General features: G+C 51.3%; 5 non-coding genes across 5 annotated transcripts; all 5 read left to right on the top strand.

The window, feature by feature from the left end:
* Positions 1–538: 538 nt before the first annotated feature.
* LOC142680561 (U2 spliceosomal RNA) lies at positions 539–729 on the top strand. Its single transcript, XR_012853027.1, has one exon. It is a non-coding gene; the product is annotated as a U2 spliceosomal RNA (small nuclear RNA).
* A 6,966-nt stretch (positions 730–7,695) lies between these two features.
* Positions 7,696–7,886, top strand: LOC142680560 (U2 spliceosomal RNA). The gene has a single exon (XR_012853026.1). It is a non-coding gene; the product is annotated as a U2 spliceosomal RNA (small nuclear RNA).
* A 1,147-nt stretch (positions 7,887–9,033) lies between these two features.
* LOC142680559 (U2 spliceosomal RNA) lies at positions 9,034–9,224 on the top strand. Its single transcript, XR_012853025.1, has one exon. It is a non-coding gene; the product is annotated as a U2 spliceosomal RNA (small nuclear RNA).
* A 1,118-nt stretch (positions 9,225–10,342) lies between these two features.
* On the top strand, positions 10,343–10,533 carry LOC142680558 (U2 spliceosomal RNA). The gene has a single exon (XR_012853024.1). It is a non-coding gene; the product is annotated as a U2 spliceosomal RNA (small nuclear RNA).
* Positions 10,534–11,661: 1,128 nt separating this feature from the next.
* Positions 11,662–11,852, top strand: LOC142680557 (U2 spliceosomal RNA). Its single transcript, XR_012853023.1, has one exon. It is a non-coding gene; the product is annotated as a U2 spliceosomal RNA (small nuclear RNA).
* The last annotated feature ends 782 nt before the right edge of the window (positions 11,853–12,634 follow it).

Raw genomic sequence — 12,634 nt, 5'->3', positions numbered from 1 at the left:
GCAAGGAGAACAAGTTGTCTGTAAAGTTGGTGGATGCCTATTTTCCATTTTGCAGTCCCTTGTCTCCCTCTTGTGGCCTCCTGGAGGCAACTAGCTGTGCAAAAAAAAGACAGCCTGGGGGCCGGCTGTTGCAGTGTTGCCCTCTCAGGCAACACTGAGTGACTGACTGAGCCGCACCGTCTTATATAAAGTTCAGACGGAACTTTGCACGTGTCATAGTGGAGACCTCAGGAGCCAGAGCCAGCTTTCTGACATCATAATGGGGCCTCAGAGATAAAAGCCTGGGCCCAGGCAGTGTTGGTCAGTGCTGCTCAGCAGGCAGCACTGGACTGGATTAAAGCTGATACAAGGTGTGAAAGGAGAAGGGGTGGCAGTGGGCATGCACTTACTGCTGCTGCTGCTGCTGCTGCTGCCAGTGTGTGCACGGCAGGAGGGCATTTGGGCGTTGCCAGGAATGCGTTTTTATGTCGATTCCTCCTCTTTCAGCACTGCATTGTGGTGCAAGCAAAAGAAGCAAAACGCACGGCACGTTCGGGTTATCGCTTCTCGGCCTTTTGGCTAAGATCAAGTGTAGTATCTGTTCTTATCAGTTTAATATCTGATACGTCCCCTATCTGGGGACCATATATTAAATGGATTTTTAGAACAGGGAGATGGAAATAGAGCTTGCTCTGTCCACTCCACGCATTGACCTGGTATTGCAGTATTTCCAGGACCGGTGCACCCTTTCCTTATGTGTTTACTAAAATCAGATTCCAAAAGTGCTTTTTGTGTTTGCCATTGTTTTTGTCTTTCGGATGGGATCTCCCCTTTTAATCCCATTATTTCAACACCTGTTGGACAATGCATTTGTACAGTCATGTGTGATAATGAGCTAATTTATTAAATGCAATTAATTAATACATTGCCACCTCTTGTTTTGTGTCGTCTGTGTTTCTGTGTTTCCGGCATTTCACATTGGAACAGCTCATTCACCTTACTTGTCTTCTCTCCGCCCTCCCTCCTAGGTAGGTTAAAGAGCTGCAACTGAGCCAGCCACTGATTGATGCAGCACCATAGTCAAATAGTGGAGTGGAGTAGGGGAACAGCAAACAGCCATTAAAGCAGCCAGCCCGCCCGCCCGCCCGCCCGCCCGTCACAATGGACCTACCTGTGTACACTAGATGGATGTGATGGAATGTACTGTGGTCCCTACATTTCAAGAAGAAGTAAGAATTGCAGTTGCAACAAACCCTTGCTTGCCTACAAAGAGAGCAGCAATTTGGATTTGTTACTATGTTACCTGGAAGAATAACAAACTGTGCAAGGATGGAGGTTGTAGGAGCAAGGAGAACCTTAGATCATCCTATCCCCCCACCCCCACTTTAGTAAAGACACGTGACACCGAGGTTGGATGTGAAATGGCCACAGCAGCCGTTTATTAATTTCACAGTTTTATAAAAACAATTTAAATCCGAAACATTCGGATAACTAGTTAGGAATCCGCCATAGAATTCCTCCTAATAATTCACATGACCCAACATGGGTCAGAATCGTAAATAACAATTTAACGTTAACATTAACCCGAGCAGAGGAAGTCCTTGAAGCCCCTTCAGATGTTCCTTTTTAAGAACACACCGAATTAGCCATCTGCAAACCACCAATTACCTCCAGCCGTAAACCAGCTCGGAAGCACCGTTCACCTCTGCAGATGGCTCCAACCACTAGAAGTCCACTTCAAGGGGATAACACCCGATGAAGCCCTCAAGTGATATACCGACCACTAGAAGTCCACTTCAAAGGGATAACACCCGATGAAGCCTTCAAGTGATATACCTTCTACCAGAAGACCACTTCAAAGGGATAACACCCGATGAAGTCTTCAACCATGTACCTTTTTTGGGGGACGCATACCCCCGATGCGACCCCCCCACCATTTTGTACTGACTGGCCTCAAGGACTCCCCCCGCACAGCGAAACAGGCCTTGACCACCTTAAGCCTGTGAGTTCCTCCACACCACCACCGCCCTTTCTATGCCTTCTGCTATCGCCAAGCTCCAAAGATCAATGCCAACCTCGGTCAGATGAACCCCGTCACTCCTCCAGAAATTCCCCACTCCTGACTCCAAATCCCTATGCCTCACGCAAATGCACCCGTTTCTTGCCACAAAACGGGACACCGCCCGGTTAACTTTAATGCGAGCCTTATTGACTCTCTCCACAGATCTAGCTAACCGCCAATGCTTTCTTGGGACTATGTCCGACCACACTATCACCAACTTGGGATAAGATACCCACAAACACAACATATCATGTTTGATATCCCGCACCAACTCACGAAAGGGGCGGACTCCTAAGTCATTCCCACCCACGTGCAATACTAAGACCTCCGGAACCCTATCAAGCCGCGCATATGTCTGGAATTCCGCCAACACCCTGCTCCATGACATACCTCTAAAACCCAGCCAATGCACAACCGTGTCCTGTCGCGGAATGCGCAACTGGCGACCATCCGGGCGGACGTCCGCCCTCAAAGCCCCCCAGTGCACGTACGAATGACCCATCAACCACACCAAACACGGAGGCGAATCTGAAACGGAAAACACAGTTAGGCACCACCATATAACATTTGTAAAGCGTAAACAACAACATTATAACATATGGGGGCGGACATAGGACTTAAACCTTTTAGACTCCCAACGACCAATACGCCTCACCCCCTCATCATCCAACCCCCAGCGCCCCGCTTCCGTTGCTGCGCCAATCCTGAAGGAATGAGATGAATATGAGCCTGCCGCAACACCAACCGCCGTCAAACATTTTTTAAATACAGCTCCAAACTGAAACCTGGACAAAAATGACCCGTCCACATGACGTAACAAAGGCAAATCTGGAGACCCCCTGTTTTTCGTAAAACCCCGCATGCACTCTACTGGGCACATGACCGACCCCGGGAGAGCGAACAAAACTATCAGTTTACCCTTTCCTACTTGGTCAGTTTTAGATCGACGCAACCATACCTCCAGCCGATCTGCAAAAAGGCTCACCTCCCCAGATCTCAGCCCCCCTGCCTGTTTAGTACTTGGCGACACCAACTCACCTATTCTAAATGCTCCAAAGAACGCTAACGAAAAAGCCAACCGAAACAAATCCATTTCGTCTGAAGAACGACAGACCGATGCTAATGAACCGCCCAACGAGCTAAGCAAAGCAAACGACACCGGCCTTCTACTATCCGCCTCCACCCTACCTCGGCGCAACCCCTTCAAAGCCTGCGATACCAGAAATTCCTTCGATACATCCTGAAAGCCCCGCAACTTAAACCCAAACGCCACCGCAGATATGAACCGGTTCACCTTCGCTACTGAAAACCCCGCCTCCCAGGCGTCCCCTAACCAGTACAAAAGTGCCACCAACCTGTCTCTATCCGTATTGACGTCACCCAACTCTCTTACCCACTCCTCCCACTGCCTCCAACAAGCAGCATAAGCACTCCACGTCGTGCGCGCCAAAGACCTTTGTAACAGCTGTTCTATGGGACCGATACCAGATCCCAAAGATGCTCCGGACAAGCCAAACCGAGACGTTCCGCTCCCGGTGCCAATTGCCGAAACCGGTCCCACTGCGAGCGAGAAAGAGCATCAGCGATACAATTCCGTACACCCGGGACATGCACCGCCACCACCCACGCGTTCAACGACAAACACACCAACACTAAATGTCGCAACAATTGAACTACCGGAGGAGAGGACGCCGTGATGTTATTAATGGCAAGCACCACCCCCATGTTGTCGCAGTAAAAACGGACCTTCTTATCCCTGAGCCTGTCCCCCCAAATGGTAGCCGCCACCACGATGGGAAACAGCTCGAGCAGGGCCAGATTCCGCGTGAGTCCACTGGACACCCAGCTAGCCGGCCATTGACCTGCGCACCACGGACCTCCCCCGTAAGCTCCAAAACCACCCGCCCCAGCCGCATCCGTGAAAATATTCAAATCACTCGTATCCTGCGCTGGGGCCATCCATAGCGAGCGACCATTGTACTGGCCCAAGAAGTCATCCCAAACCTGAAGATCAGCTCGGTGCTCCTCCTTGAGCCGCACAAAATGATGCGGCGCACGCACTCCCGCCGTTGCCGCCGCCAACCTCCTACCAAACACCCTCCCCATCGGCATAATCCGGCAGGCGAAATTCAACTTCCCCAGCAGCGACTGAAGCTCCCTCAGCGCCATTTTCTTCATTCTACAAGCCCGTCGAACCTCCAGCCTCAACGCACCCAACTTATCCACCGGGAGACGACACTCCATTGCCACCGAGTCTATTTCGATGCCCAAAAAACAAATCGTCGCTACCGGGCCCTCCGTTTTTCCCGGTGCCAAAGGAATCCCAAACTCCCTCGCCACCTTCTGTAGAGCATGAAGCAAATTACCGCAAACCGGCGAACCCCCCGGGCCAACGCACAAAAAATCATCCAAGTAATGGCTCAACGAATCAACCCCGGATACTCCCCTCGTTACCCACTCCACGAAGCTACTAAACGCCTCGAAGTATGCACAAGAAAGGGAACACCCCATCGGAAGGCACCGATCCACGTAAAAAGCCCCATTCCAAAAACAACCCAACAGCCGTTGGCTTTCTGGATGGACCGGCAACAACCTGAACGCCGCCTCGATGTCAGTTTTTGCCAGCAGCGCCCCAGGACCCGCAGCCCGCACTAACCCCACCGCCTTATCGAATGAGGTATAAACTACGGAGCACAACTCGTGATCAATCCCGTCATTTACCGACGAACCCTTGGGATACGATAAATGTTGAATCAAACGAAATTTTCCGGGCTCGCGTTTAGGGACAATACCCAAAGGGGACACAACTAAATCTTTTACCGGCGACTCAACAAACGGCCCCGACATGCGGCCCAACGAAACTTCTTTTAACAACTTTTCCGACACGACTTTTGCATGCAAGTAAGCCGATTTTAAATTCCTCCGCGTAACCGGAACCTCATAAGGAGGCGGAGGAATAACAAAACCAACACGAAACCCTTCATAAAGCAACTTAGCCGCCGCCCTATCCGGATACTCATTTAGATAAGGGGCCATCTTTTCCACCCTCACCGGCGACACCCCCTTGACCAGCCGCGTGCTGGTTACCTGACCTCTTTTTCCGCAGACATTTTGCCGCCCCGTGTGATGCACCATTACACTCGGAACACACGTGCTTGAACTTGCACGTGGCCCCGAACTTGCACTGACCTTCATTAAATTGCCAGCAAAACCCCGCCTTTCCCCCGCCGCTTTGTCCAACCTGACTAGACTGGCCTCCCTGGCCGGCGCTCCCGGGAAAGGACTGCCTAACCGGGGCCGTAACCCGTAACCAGAGAGCAATATCCTTCTGGTCCCACCGAATCGCCGGCCGAACCGCCTTCCGCTGACGGAATTGCTCATCGTATCGCAGCCAAGCTTGCCCCCCATACGCCCTATGAGCCTCCCCAATAGCATCAAAATAACAAAACAACGCCGAACAATTTTCCGGCGCCTTTTCCCCTATCACACTAGCCAATATGGCGAACGCCTGCGACCAATTAACGAACGTCTGCGGGATAAGCCTATACCGCCGCCGTTCCTCCTCGTCCTTTTTACTCTCATCCCGCTTGCTCTTATCCAAATTAAATTTAGCGAGCGGCAAGAGAGAAAAAATTTCAACATACTCGTCCTTCCAGATCCGCTCGCGCACCTCCTGCTTTAAATGCGCCCCCAACGGACCTTCAAAACAAACGTACACCTCCCCCCGAGCACGATCATCAATACGCACTCGATCGCCGTCCTTCTGCGCCTCGGTCTGTACCGACACCGCGACCGCCTCTCTAACCGCCGCCACCGGACGCGCCTGTAACGATCCCACGTCCCTGGGGCCTTCCCAAACTACCGCAGGGGACACTTCCGCTACTACCGGCGCCGCGGCCCTGTCCAGGCGCCCCACCAGCTCCCGTAAGCAACCCACTAAGTCTGCCAAACCCGCTCCGTCGCGTCCGCCCACGCCACTACCGGCCCCCGATGCAATGCTAGCAGCCCCCCCGCCGACACCCGACATAAAAATCGCTGGATAAGACAATGATGGAGTTATACACTCACCGGGCTGCACAGGCGCTGTGTTCCCGTCAGCCGGACCATCCTGACCTCGACGATACACGTCCAGTTCACCTTCCTCCAATTCTTCTCTCGCCGACGACTGTCCATCCCAACGACATCTTCGGAACGGGGATGAGGACGCGCTGACCGATGGGCCGGCAACCTGCCGCCCGACCGCCGGGACCCAGACTTCCGACCGGACCTGTTGCCTCGACGTCGCTGCAGATCTAGGCGTCCGTCTAGACGATCCTGACGAAGCCTGCCCCCTGGCCGGAACATCACCATGCGGGGCGGCCGTACCTTGTACTCCACATCTTCCATCTGATGGGGGAGGGGTGACAGGGAGCCCAGCCTGCGACTCCCTGCTTACCGCCGGACCCCGTCGCGGCCTGGGATTCCTGCCAGGACGCAGGGCCTGGGAAGGGGCGGTCCTCCCAGCTGCCTGGCCTGCAGCGTCCGGGATCGGGCTCCCTCTGCGACGCCGTGTCCGCGGGACTGCCTCCGGGCTGAGGCGCTCTGGAGGTCGGGACCGCCGAGAGGGACGGGTCGACCCGGCCTGCGTCGCCGTCACCCCTGGCAACGCTCTCTGCCCGCCCAGCGCAGGAGCGGTTGTTGCCGACTCCCCCCCCGCCGCCATAGCCATGCTCATGAGGGGGCCGGGGGAGGGGAGCCTGTCCTTTGCAACAGACCCCGAACGCCGTGCCCGACGTGGCGAAACGGCGTCCGGGATCCTCGTTATGGCAGCCACGGTCTCCTCTAGCCATCCGGGACCGTGGTGCACAGCAGCGGCACGCAGCCGCTCCAACATTAAGGCCTCTGCCATCACTAAAAGCACGGGCAACGGGGGAGCTTACTGTTCTTGTGTTACTCCTCCCGCTGCTTCCGGCTCAATGCCGAGAAACAGCGGGAAGCGCAGAACAGCCCCCCCATCCCCCTTAACTCCTCCCCGTCCCTCCTCCAGCTCCTACCAACTCTCCCTCACCTAAGTAACCCTTTCCCTACCAGGACGGTCATGTCGGCCTCCCTTAATCCCTGCGGGCTGCGTCCAGCCTCATCTAGTTGTCTGTAAAGTTGGTGGATGCCTATTTTCCATTTTGCAGTCCCTTGTCTCCCTCTTGTGGCCTCCTGGAGGCAACTAGCTGTGCAAAAAAAAGACAGCCTGGGGGCCGGCTGTTGCAGTGTTGCCCTCTCAGGCAACACTGAGTGACTGACTGAGCCGCACCGTCTTATATAAAGTTCAGACGGAACTTTGCACGTGTCATAGTGGAGACCTCAGGAGCCAGAGCCAGCTTTCTGACATCATAATGGGGCCTCAGAGATAAAAGCCTGGGCCCAGGCAGTGTTGGTCAGTGCTGCTCAGCAGGCAGCACTGGACTGGATTAAAGCTGATACAAGGTGTGAAAGGAGAAGGGGTGGCAGTGGGCATGCACTTACTGCTGCTGCTGCTGCTGCTGCTGCTGCTGCCAGTGTTTGCATGGCAGGAGGGCATTTGGGCGTTGCCAGGAAGGCGTTTTTATGTCGATTCCTCCTCTTTCAGCACTGCATTGTGGTGCAAGCAAAAGAAGCAAAACGCGCGGCACGTTCGGGTTATCGCTTCTCGGCCTTTTGGCTAAGATCAAGTGTAGTATCTGTTCTTATCAGTTTAATATCTGATACGTCCCCTATCTGGGGACCATATATTAAATGGATTTTTAGAACAGGGAGATGGAAATAGAGCTTGCTCTGTCCACTCCACGCATTGACCTGGTATTGCAGTATTTCCAGGACCGGTGCACCCTTTCCTTATGTGTTTACTAAAATCAGATTCCAAAAGTGCTTTTTGTGTTTGCCATTGTTTTTGTCTTTCGGATGGGATCTCCCCTTTTAATCCCATTATTTCAACACCTGTTGGACAATGCATTTGTACAGTCATGTGTGAAAATGAGCTAATTTATTAAATGCAATTAATTAATACATTGCCACCTCTTGTTTTGTGTCGTCTGTGTTTCTGTGTTTCCGGCATTTCACATTGGAACAGCTCATTCACCTTCCTTGTCTTCTCTCAGCCCTCCCTCCTAGGTAGGTTAAAGAGCTGCAACTGAGCCAGCCACTGATTGATGCAGCACCATAGTCAAATAGTGGAGTGGAGTAGGGGAACAGCAAACAGCCATTAAAGCAGCCAGCCCGCCCGCCCGCCCGCCCGCCCGTCACAATGGACCTACCTGTGTACACTAGATGGATGTGATGGAATGTACTGTGGTCCCTACATTTCAAGAAGAAGTAAGAATTGCAGTTGCAACAAACCCTTGCTTGCCTACAAAGAGAGCAGCAATTTGGATTTGTTACTATGTTACCTGGAAGAATAACAAACTGTGCAAGGATGGAGGTTGTAGGAGCAAGGAGAACAAGTTGTCTGTAAAGTTGGTGGATGCCTATTTTCCATTTTGCAGTCCCTTGTCTCCCTCTTGTGGCCTCCTGGAGGCAACTAGCTGTGCAAAAAAAAGACAACCTGGGGGCCGGCTGTTGCAGTGTTGCCCTCTCAGGCAACACTGAGTGACTGACTGAGCCGCACCGTCTTATATAAAGTTCAGACGGAACTTTGCACGTGTCATAGTGGAGACCTCAGGAGCCAGAGCCAGCTTTCTGACATCATAATGGGGCCTCAGAGATAAAACCCTGGGCCCAGGCAGTGTTGGTCAGTGCTGCTCAGCAGGCAGCACTGGACTGGATTAAAGCTGATACAAGGTGTGAAAGGAGAAGGGGTGGCAGTGGGCATGCACTTACTGCTGCTGCTGCTGCTGCTGCTGCTGCTGCTGCTGCCGCCAGTGTTTGCACGGCAGGAGGGCATTTGGGCGTTGCCAGGAAGGCGTTTTTATGTCGATTCCTCCTCTTTCAGCACTGCATTGTGGTGCAAGCAAAAGAAGCAAAACGCGCGGCACGTTCGGGTTATCGCTTCTCGGCCTTTTGGCTAAGATCAAGTGTAGTATCTGTTCTTATCAGTTTAATATCTGATACGTCCCCTATCTGGGGACCATATATTAAATGGATTTTTAGAACAGGGAGATGGAAATAGAGCTTGCTCTGTCCACTCCACGCATTGACCTGGTATTGCAGTATTTCCAGGACCGGTGCACCCTTTCCTTATGTGTTTACTAAAATCAGATTCCAAAAGTGCTTTTTGTGTTTGCCATTGTTTTTGTCTTTCGGATGGGATCTCCCCTTTTAATCCCATTATTTCAACACCTGTTGGACAATGCATTTGTACAGTCATGTGTGATAATGAGCTAATTTATTAAATGCAATTAATTAATACATTGCCACCTCTTGTTTTGTGTCGTCTGTGTTTCTGTGTTTCCGGCATTTCACATTGGAACAGCTCATTCACCTTCCTTGTCTTCTCTCCGCCCTCCCTCCTAGGTAGGTTAAAGAGCTGCACCTGAGCCAGCCACTGATTGATGCAGCACCATAGTCAAATAGTGGAGTGGAGTAGGGGAACAGCAAACAGCCATTAAAGCAGCCAGCCCGCCCGCCCGCCCGTCACAATGGACCTACCTGTGTACACTAGATGGATGTGATGGAATGTACTGTGGTCCCTACATTTCAAGAAGAAGTAAGAATTGCAGTTGCAACAAACCCTTGCTTGCCTACAAAGAGAGCAGCAATTTGGATTTGTTACTATGTTACCTGGAAGAATAACAAACTGTGCAAGGATGGAGGTTGTAGGAGCAAGGAGAACAAGTTGTCTGTAAAGTTGGTGGATGCCTATTTTCCATTTTGCAGTCCCTTGTCTCCCTCTTGTGGCCTCCTGGAGGCAACTAGCTGTGCAAAAAAAAGACAGCCTGGGGGCCGGCTGTTGCAGTGTTGCCCTCTCAGGCAACACTGAGTGACTGACTGAGCCGCACCGTCTTATATAAAGTTCAGACGGAACTTTGCACGTGTCATAGTGGAGACCTGAGGAGCCAGAGCCAGCTTTCTGACATCATAATGGGGCCTCAGAGATAAAAGCCTGGGCCCAGGCAGTGTTGGTCAGTGCTGCTCAGCAGGCAGCACTGGACTGGATTAAAGCTGATACAAGGTGTGAAAGGAGAAGGGGTGGCAGTGGGCATGCACTTACTGCTGCTGCTGCTGCTGCCAGTGTTTGCACGGCAGGAGGGCATTTGGGCGTTGCCAGGAAGGCGTTTTTATGTCGATTCCTCCTCTTTCAGCACTGCATTGTGGTGCAAGCAAAAGAAGCAAAACGCGCGGCACGTTCGGGTTATCGCTTCTCGGCCTTTTGGCTAAGATCAAGTGTAGTATCTGTTCTTATCAGTTTAATATCTGATACGTCCCCTATCTGGGGACCATATATTAAATGGATTTTTAGAACAGGGAGATGGAAATAGAGCTTGCTCTGTCCACTCCACGCATTGACCTGGTATTGCAGTATTTCCAGGACCGGTGCACCCTTTCCTTATGTGTTTACTAAAATCAGATTCCAAAAGTGCTTTTTGTGTTTGCCATTGTTTTTGTCTTTCGGATGGGATCTCCCCTTTTAATCCCATTATTTCAACACCTGTTGGACAATGCATTTGTACAGTCATGTGTGATAATGAGCTAATTTATTAAATGCAATTAATTAATACATTGCCACCCCTTGTTTTGTGTCGTCTGTGTTTCTGTGTTTCCGGCATTTCACATTGGAACAGCTCATTCACCTTCCTTGTCTTCTCTCCGCCCTCCCTCCTAGGTAGATTAAAGAGCTGCACCTGAGCCAGCCACTGATTGATGCAGCACCATAGTAAAATAGTGGAGTGGAGTAGGGGAACAGCAAACAGCCATTAAAGCAGCCAGCCCGCCCGCCCGCCCGCCCGTCACAATGGACCTACCTGTGTACACTAGATGGATGTGATGGAATGTACTGTGGTCCCTACATTTCAAGAAGAAGTAAGAATTGCAGTTGCAACAAACCCTTGCTTGCCTACAAAGAGAGCAGAAATTTGGATTTGTTACTATGTTACCTGGAAGAATAACAAACTGTGCAAGGATGGAGGTTGTAGGAGCAAGGAGAACAAGTTGTCTGTAAAGTTGGTGGATGCCTATTTTCCATTTTGCAGTCCCTTGTCTCCCTCTTGTGGCCTCCTGGAGGCAACTAGCTGTGCAAAAAAAAGACAGCCTGGGGGCCGGCTGTTGCAGTGTTGCCCTCTCAGGCAACACTGAGTGACTGACTGAGCCGCACCATCTTATATAAAGTTCAGACGGAACTTTGCACGTGTCATAGTGGAGACCTCAGGAGCCAGAGCCAGCTTTCTGACATCATAATGGGGCCTCAGAGATAAAAGCCTGGGCCCAGGCAGTGTTGGTCAGTGCTGCTCAGCAGGCAGCACTGGACTGGATTAAAGCTGATACAAGGTGTGAAAGGAGAAGGGGTGGCAGTGGGCATGCACTTACTGCTGCTGCTGCTGCTGCTGCTGCCAGTGTTTGCACGGCAGGAGGGCATTTGGGCGTTGCCAGGAAGGCGTTTTTATGTCGATTCCTCCTCTTTCAGCACTGCATTGTGGAGCAAGCAAAAGAAGCAAAACGCGCGGCACGTTCGGGTTATCGCTTCTCGGCCTTTTGGCTAAGATCAAGTGTAGTATCTGTTCTTATCAGTTTAATATCTGATACGTCCCCTATCTGGGGACCATATATTAAATGGATTTTTAGAACAGGGAGATGGAAATAGAGCTTGCTCTGTCCACTCCACGCATTGACCTGGTATTGCAGTATTTCCAGGACCGGTGCACCCTTTCCTTATGTGTTTACTAAAATCAGATTCCAAAAGTGCTTTTTGTGTTTGCCATTGTTTTTGTCTTTCGGATGGGATCTCCCCTTTTAATCCCATTATTTCAACACCTGTTGGACAATGCATTTGTACAGTCATGTGTGATAATGAGCTAATTTATTAAATGCAATTAATTAATACATTGCCACCTCTTGTTTTGTGTCGTCTGTGTTTCTGTGTTTCCGGCATTTCACATTGGAACAGCTCATTCACCTTCCTTGTCTTCTCTCCGCCCTCCCTCCTAGGTAGGTTAAAGAGCTGCAACTGAGCCAGCCACTGATTGATGCAGCACCATAGTCAAATAGTGGAGTGGAGTAGGGGAACAGCAAACAGCCATTAAAGCAGCCAGCCCGCCCGCCCGCCCGCCCGCCCGTCACAATGGACCTACCTGTGTACACTAGATGGATGTGATGGAATGTACTGTGGTCCCTACATTTCAAGAAGAAGTAAGAATTGCAGTTGCAACAAACCCTTGCTTGCCTACAAAGAGAGCAGCAATTTGGATTTGTTACTATGTTACCTGGAAGAATAACAAACTGTGCAAGGATGGAGGTTGTAGGAGCAAGGAGAACAAGTTGTCTGTAAAGTTGGTGGATGCCTATTTTCCATTTTGCAGTCCCTTGTCTCCCTCTTGTGGCCTCCTGGAGGCAACTAGCTGTGCAAAAAAAAGACAGCCTGGGGGCCGGCTGTTGCAGTGTTGCCCTCTCAGGCAACACTGAGTGACTGACTGAGCCGCACCGTCTTATATA

This window comes from Rhinoderma darwinii (genome assembly GCF_050947455.1).
Source record: "Rhinoderma darwinii isolate aRhiDar2 chromosome 2 unlocalized genomic scaffold, aRhiDar2.hap1 SUPER_2_unloc_56, whole genome shotgun sequence".
Lineage (NCBI taxonomy): Eukaryota > Metazoa > Chordata > Amphibia > Anura > Rhinodermatidae > Rhinoderma > Rhinoderma darwinii.
This window is presented reverse-complemented; position numbering and strand designations above follow the sequence as displayed.